This window comes from Triticum dicoccoides, chromosome 5B (assembly GCF_002162155.2).
Source record: "Triticum dicoccoides isolate Atlit2015 ecotype Zavitan chromosome 5B, WEW_v2.0, whole genome shotgun sequence".
In the NCBI taxonomy this organism is placed as follows: Eukaryota; Viridiplantae; Streptophyta; class Magnoliopsida; order Poales; family Poaceae; genus Triticum; species Triticum dicoccoides.
In genome coordinates this window covers 345,773,593-345,782,477 of record NC_041389.1, presented here as the reverse complement: position 1 = coordinate 345,782,477, position 8,885 = coordinate 345,773,593, and positions in this window count along the sequence as shown.

Genomic DNA, 8,885 nt, shown 5'->3' with positions numbered 1-8,885 from the left:
GGGCACCAGGCGGCGGCACCGGGCGGCGGGTGTGGCGCCGTGCGGCGGGTGGCGGGACGACGGGGCGTCGGCGGGTGGGGGGGCGGAGTGGTGGTGGGGCGACGGGACAAGGGTGCGGGGGCGGGGGCGGCGCCGGGCGGAAGGGGCGACGCAGGGCTTGGGGGAGAAACAAGCTGCCTTACAGGAAATATTTAACTTTGTTCAAACTAAAGAAGAGAGTCTCCCACAAGCTTGGGGGAGGATTTTCCAGTTACTTAATGCTTTGTCTGATGATCCCCTTAAGAAAAATGAAATACTTGATATCTTCTATAATGGACTAACCGATGCTTCTAGGGACTTCCTAGATAGTTGTGCTGGTTGTGTTTTCAGGGAACGAACTATTTCTCAAGCTGAAGAATTATTGAATAACATAATGAAAAATTATGATGATTGGACTATTCCTGAACCACCGCCTAAACCCACTCCGAAGAAGAGGGGTATATTATATTTCAGTCCTGAAAATATGCAAGACATAAAGAAATCTATGAAGGAAAAAGGTATTAAGGCCGAGGGTGTTAAAAGTTTACCACCTATTGGAGAAATACATGGGCTTGAAGAACCACCACCCAAGGTGGTAGAGGTAAAATCTTTAATGAAATTCAATGATAGTGATGATCCTCATAATAAACATCCTAGCCAATGCCTTTATGAGTTTGACAATTACACTAGAAAACAAGACCACTTCAATGCAGATGTTATGAAACAATTGAAATATAATTCTGATATGATTGCTTGCTTGAGTGACTTGTTATTTTATAATCTTGAATGATGTTAGAGGTGTTGGAAAACATGCTTCTATGGTTCAAACCCAGTTAGAACAAGTTGCTAAATCACAAAGTGAATTACTTGATGAAATGAATCATAATATACATGACTTTGTTGTTAGAGTTGCAATTAGAGGAGGTAAAATGACTCAGGAACCACTTTATCCTGAGGGACACCCAAAAAGAATTGAACAAGATTCACAAAGAAACAACACTAGTGCAGCTAGTCCTTCTAAAAGTAAAAAGGGAAAGAAAAATGATAGGACTTTGCATGCTTCTAGTGAACCTGAAATAGACAAACCTCTTGATAAGGAAAATGAATCTTCTATCTCTGATGCTGAAGCTCAATATGGTAATGAACATCCACCCATTGATAATGAAAAAGACAATGGTGAGGTTCATGAAGACACTCAACCAAATAATGGTAAGGAACAAGATAATGATGTTGAGATAGAACCACCTGTTGGTCTTGATAACCCACAATCTAAGAATAATAGATATGATAAAACAGAATTTGTTTCTAGAAAACACGGTAAAGAAAGAGAACCATGGGTTCAAAAACCTATGCCTTTTCCATCCAAGTCAACTAAAAAGAAAGATGATGAAGAATTTGAACACTTTGCTAAAATGCTGAGGCCAGTCTTTTTGCGTACTCGCTTGAATGATATCCTTAAAGTGCCTCCTTATGCAAAGTATATGAAAGATATCATCACAAATAACAGAAAAATACCGGAAGCTGTAATCTCCACTATGCTTGCTAACTATACTTTTAAAGATGGAATACCTAAAAAACTTGGAGATCCGGGTATACCAACTATACCTTGCTCTATCAAAAAGAATTATGTGAAAACTGCTTTGTGTGATTTAGGAGCTGGTGTTAGTGTTATGCCTTTCTATTTATATAAAATACTTACCTTAAATAAACTCACACCTTCTAAAATATCTTTGCAAATGGCTGACAAATCAACTGCCATACCTTTCGGTATCTTTGAGGATGTGCCCGTTGTTGTTGCTAATGTTACTATTTTGACTGACTTTGTTATACTTGAGATGCCCGAGGACGACAACATGTCGATTATCCTTGGTAGACCCTTCTTGAATACTGCAGGGGCTGTTATTGATTGCAATAAAAGCAAGGTCACCTTTCATATTAATGGTAATGAGCATACAGTGCACTTTCTGAAGAAACCATTCCAGGTGAATGGTATTAATGTTATTGAAAAATCTCCAACAATCACTATTGGAAGTTTTCAAATACCTATACCTACTATCAAAAAGAAATATGAAATACTTATTGTTGGGGAAATGCATATCCCCATTGAGGTAACTTAGTAATTTACAAAAGTTTTTCGGTTTCATGCTAATCGAAACTGGTTGTTAATAAGACCTGATCAACCTTATTAATGGATCATTTTTTATCGGTATGAAGTTGATGAATTTGATGAGCACTAACTTCTGTCCCTACCTTTTGTTTTCTGTTTTTATTAGTTAAATAAAATAAAATGCCATGTTTTGTCTGTTTTCTGAATTTCCCATGCAATAAAAAATGATCCAAAAATAAAAGTTCTCAGAATGCTCTGAAAACCTGATACGGTTTTTTCTGAATATTTATGAACTTTTGGTGCAAATAATAACAGAGGGAGATGCACCAGGTGGGCAGAACCCACCTGGGTGCGCCAGGACCCCCAAGCGCGCCCTGGTGGGTTGTGGTCCCCACATGGGCCCCCTCGCTTATCTCTTTAGCCCACATCATCCCTTACCTTCAGAAAAATCCCCACTGCTCTCTCTCTCTCTCATGTTCTTAAGCTCAACCCCATGGATTTCGATCTCTTAGCTTAAAGCTCCATTTCCGACACTGTTTCGGGGGATTGTTGCTTGGTATGTTACTCCACCATTTGTCCAATTAGTTTTTGTTTTAGTGGTTTATTCTTTGAATAATTAGCTACTCTTGGTGCTGCTGTGGATGAGCATGCATGTTGAATTCTTAGTGTTCTAAGTAGTTTGAATGCTTGCTATGGCCTCTATGTATCCTTAGGAGTAGTTGCTATCGATTTGGTGAAGTTTTGTTGACAAATTTTTGTCACCTCAAAAATTTTATTTTCAGAAAATTGTATGCGGACACGATCAACCTATTTCGAAGGAAATCTTCGAGGAGACGATCCTCGGGGCCATGTTCTAGTGACAGTTCTGCTCGCCGGTCTTATGTGGAACCAAGTGAATGTTCCACGTGTGATGCCGCCACAAAAACATGTTTATAGCCTTGCGATGAATATATGGTGCGTGTGGGAATTAAGGAGGAATTTGAGCAATATGTTTACAATGCTGGCCTCGGTCCCTACCTTTCAGATAAGTCTGAACAACGCCAACTCCTCACTGAGTCATTTGTCAAAAGATTTACATTTTCCCCTTGTGAGTCTAGGGTGTCTTTTATGCTTTATGATAATCCATTTACCATCTCACTGGAGAAGTTTGCTTACCATTGCAAACTGCCATATTGGGGTTCGCTTGATGAACCACTGAGGGCTGAGTACGAGTCTTTCTTGACTAACCTTTTTTACGGTGAAAATAGGGGAGTGACACAAGGCAAAATAAAGAGCATCCACTTTCCCGCAATTCAGTTGCATTATTTAATGAGAAATACATAGTAGGCAAGCAAGACTGTAGCATACTTTGTGCGCCAGACTTGAGCCTCATTCACACCGCTCTCACTGGTGAATGCAACTATAACCTTGGAGCGATTGTTGCAAGTAGACTTCAGAATAATGCTAGCGATGGTTGGTTCTATGGGGGAATTTATGCCACACGTTTGGCACGAGAGCTGGGTGTTTCACCTTTGCCCTTTGACCCTATCCTACCCAAGCAGTATTTAGATTTTGAGGCTTTAAAAAGCCATAAGATCCTCAAAGGAAAAATTCATGTCTTCACTTATAATTTGTTGTTTAACCAAACCTATGTTGTGTACACACATTTTCTTGCGCCTGCTCTTTTTGATTATCATAGCAAGGGGAGATATTTTGTTCTTGAGAGCGAGGCCCGAGCTCATAACGCAGCAGCGGTGGCAACACGGGTGCCGAGGCATCCGCACTGAGGGCCTCTGTGAGCTTCCATGCTGACTTCTACCCTCCAAGCTATTGATCGTCTACCAACTTAGGCCAAAAGCCTAAGCTTGGGGGAGTACGTGTTTCCACCGACCTTACATTCATGTCCACTTATCATTCTATTTGTTGGTGTTCACACTTTTTTATTGTATTATCCATGCTTAGATTTATTTTCTTGCTTTCTTCTTATGTGTTTGAACAAAAAAACCAAAAAAAATAAGTAGTTGTAGTAATTTACTTTCTATGCATGCTTAGTAGTAGAATTAAAAAGAAAACCCAAAAAGTTTCCTTGTTCTTCTTTTGCTTGTTGGGAGCTTTCCTGTGTAAATAGTTTTTCTCGTTTTTGCTTTTCCCTTTTATTTGCCCGTTCTAGAAAACCAAAAACTCCAAAAATATTTCATTGTGTTTCTCTGAATTTCTTTTCCTTTCATTTGAGTTGTACCGAGGAGAAGACCACGATGAAAATGTTGATTGGCTCTCATATGAATAACTGTTGAACTAATAAAGAGTACATTTTACCTTGTCTTCTCCTGTTGACTAAAATGTCTTGCAGATTCCAACTTAGTCCATGGCACTCTTGCACTATTATTATTTTCATATCATTCGGTCGTGCAAGTGAAAGGCAATAATGACGACACCCGATGAACTGGCCGTGGCAGGGAGAAACTGGTATGAACTCGACTTGTTCTATTTTTGTAAATATGTTTAACCTAGTATCAATGATTCAGCCCATTATGATTAAACAAGTTTGCAATGACAATTAGAGATTATAGTTTCTCATGCCATGCATAAGCATCTGAGAGTTGATAATGATTTATCTTGGATATCAACATAGCGTTGAAATGATTGTGATATAGTATGATGATATGGTATCCTCCTCTGAATGTTCGAGTGGCTTGACTTGGCACATGTTCATTCATGTAGTTGAATCAAAACCAACATAGCCTCTATGATATTTATGTTCATGGTGTTCATATCCTACTCATGCTAGTTTCCAATGTCACTTATGCATAATGCATGGTTATGATCGTTGTTGCTCTCTAGTTGGCCGCTTCTCAATCTAAATTGCTAGCCTTCACCTGTACTAAATGGGAATTTTGCTGGTGCATCAAAAACCTTGAACCCAAAGTTATTCCAGATGAGTCCACCATACCTACCTATATACGGTATTACCCTGCCGTCCTAAGTAAATTTGCATGTGCCACCTCTAAAAAAACTTCTAAAAATTATCCTTTTTGTGTGCCTGGATCATTCGTGGAACGACAGGAGGTGGTAGGTATCTTCCATGCTAAGCGGGTTATTATCAGGTCGAGTGTTTATTCAGTCGCCATCGCACGAGAAAATGGGCGGTAATAGGGAATCCCAGTCCCAAACTCAAAAATGCAGATAATTGAACAAAACTTCCCCGAGACTGATGTTGGTATGGACGGCACCCATTGTTTCGGACAAGCCATGGAGTGTGATTGATGGTGGAGGGGGAGTAAAACTTTAATTTTATCGCTTGGGAACCGCCAGTAGCGTTCTTAGCATGGAAGATATTGATAACTGATGGTCGTGAAGTGAATAAGAAGGGTGCATGTCTCAAAATATCATTTATCTCCGTTTTAAAAAATTGAGCTCTGGCACCTCTACAAATCACTGCTTCCCTCTGTGAAGGGACAATCTATTTACTTTTATGTTGTGTCACCACCTTCTAAAACAAGCGCCAGAAACTGACTAGAGCACAACTGTCATGATTTATGAATTTTGTGTAGCTAATGTTGGGTGCATCATGACTGGATCTTTTCTACCATGAATTACAATGTTTAGTCGCTGCTTGAACTTTGGAGGTGCTCTGCATTTATGTTTTGCGGTCTCAGAAAGGGCTAGCGAGATACCATTATTTTCATATTATATCATGGTTGTTTTTACAATGTGTTGTTGTTTGAGATATTTTATTATTGCTCGCTAGCTGATTATGTCATTGATATGAGTCACTATAATCCTTAAATGTTATTGTTGACATGGTTAGTTATAATGTTGCCTGAAAACCTGGGTGCTGTTTAAGCTTATTTATGCAAACAAGAGCAAAACAGTTGGTAAAACTTTTTCTTTCTCACTTTCAGTTTATCAACTAAATTGCTTGAGGACAAGCAAAAGTTTAAGCTTGGGGGAGTTGATACGTCTCCAATGTATCGACTTTTTCTCACTCTTTTCCTCTTGTTTTCGACTCTAATTTGCATGATTTGAGTGAAACTAACCCCGGACTGACGTTGTTTTTAGCAGAACTACCATGGTGTTGTTTTTGTGTAGAAATAAAAGTTCTTGGAATGGAACAAAACTTTGCGAGGATTTTCTATATTAATAATAATAATTTATGGAGCCAAGACCTACAGGAGAGTGGCACCTGGGTGGGCACAACCCACCAGGGCGCGCCCCCTCTCCTAGCGCGCCTAGGTGGGTTGTACCCAATTGGTGGCCCCATAGACGACCCCCTTGATACTATAAAATCACACATTTCTAGAAAAAAATCAGGGAGAAAGAATTATCGCGATCCACGAGACAGAGCCGCCGCCAATCCCTGTTCTTCCTTGGGAGGGCAGATCTGGAGTTTGTTTGGGGCTCCGGAGATGGGAATCTTCGTTCTTCGTCATCACCAACCCATATCCATCACCAATTCCATGATACTCCCCATCGGGAGTGAGTAATTCCTTTGTGGGCTCGCTGGTCGGTGAGGAGTTGGATGAGATTCATCATGTAATCGCGTTAGTTTTGTTAGGGCATGATCCCTAGTATCCACTATGTTCTTAGATTGATGTTGCTATAACTTTGCTATGCTTAATGCTTGTCACTTTGGGCCCGGGTGCCATGATTTCAGATCTGAACCGTTTATGAATTCATCATTATATCCATGTGTTAGATCCGATCTTGCAAGTTATAGTCACCTACTACGGTTATGATCCGACAACCCCGGAGTGATAACAACCGAGCCCACTCTCGGTGATGACCATAGTTTGAGCAGTTCATGTATTCACTATGTGTTAATGCTTTGTTCCGGTTTTCTATTAAAAAGAGGACTTAATATCCCTTAGTTTCCAATATGGACCCCGCTGCCACGGGAGGGTAGGACAAAAGATGTCATGCAAGTTCTTTTAATAAAGCACATATGACTATTTACGGAATACATGCCTACATTATATCGATGAACTGGAGCTAGTGCCGTATCGCCCTAGGTTATAACTGTCTCATGATGAATATCAGCCAACAAGTCACCGATCCAATGCCTACGAATTTATCATATATTGTTCTTGCTAAATTACTACTATTGCTACTGCTATCGTTACTGCTACAATATCACTGCTACCACTGTTACTATTACCGTTACTACTGTTGCTATCATCAGAACTATCAAACTACTTTGCTACTGATCACTTTGCTGTAGATAATCAATCTCCATGTGTGGTTGAATTGAAAACTCAGCTGCTAATACCTTCAAATATTCTTTGGATCCCCTTGTGTCGACTCTATAAATTTGGATTAAATACTTACCCTCGAAAACTGTTGCGATCCCCTATACTTGTGGGTTATCAGGCGACCGCATGATAGGACGATTGAATGTGTAAGAAAAAAGGACAACATTGCATATTCACAGCTATGATGTGTAAACTAAGTAGAAGGCATTTCAACAAATTAGAAGTAATGAAAGATAGACACCATATGAAAGATGCAACAAATATCACTCTACCAAGTTAAAAATGTCTTGTCATAAGTGCCATTTCAACAAATTAGAAGTAGTACAAGCTAGAAAAGAATGCGAGATGTAACGTATATCACACTCCCAAGTCAAATGTGTCTTATGATAAGTGATTGCTGCAGGTTACACAACAGTAGTACTTTGATGTAAGAACATGGTGTGATATATAGATATTTTATGTTCTAGAAACATGAACACGTGTCTTATTCAGAAGTATAATGTGTAAAGTAAGCAGATGGAATTCAACAAAATTAGAAGCAATACAAGCTAGACATCATACATAACATGCAACCACATATAACAGTGCCAAGTTAGAGGGATCACCTGTGATGGTGCACTAGGGGAGACCTGCTCATCATCAACTCAGCTACGTTGAGTGTTTATGCATGTGTTGTCTTGCAAATCTTCTTGGGGGTGGCGGAGTAGAATCTGTAGAGGCCCTCCATTTGGAAGGAGCATGTTTATCCACTACCTTGCTAATTTCCTTTCACTTTATTGATTTTGAATTGTCAAGTAAAACCGACAAGAAAAATCTATAAAATTCACTCTTCAGAACTCATTCGTGCATGATACTGACAATCACTACTTTGATGTAAGGCAAACACATGATACCAGGATGGAATATGTGCGAAAATAGGACGGCATGGCATATTCACAACTATTTTTGTGAACTAAGAAGAAGCCATTTCAACAAATAAGAAGCAATGCAAGCTAGACACCACATGAAATATGCAACCAATATGACTTTGCTAAGTTAAAAGCGTCCCATCATAAATGGTGTTTCAACAAATTAGAAGCAGCGCATACTATAAATCATATGAAAGATGCAACTAATATCACACTGCATATACTAAAGGTGTCTCATCATATTGCTTGATATGGGATACAAAAAAACAATAGTTTTATGTATGGACATGCTTAATAGACAGATGTACTATGTACTAAAAACAGGAAGACATGTCACATTAACAGGTATAATGTATAAACTAAGCAGAATAGCACATGCAATTTAACCATACTGGAAGTATTACAATCTAGACACCATATGCAACATGCAACCACATATCACGCTGCCAAGTTAGAGCAAGCACCTGCGATGCTGGTGTAGGGGAAATGTGAACTATAGAGTTACGTTCACTATCTTCATTTAGCCTTGCTATTTCTTGAGAATCATGTGGGGAGGCTGACACTGCATTCTTTAAAAGAGCATATTATCTCACAGTAACCCACTGGCGCGACTGTCTCATCATA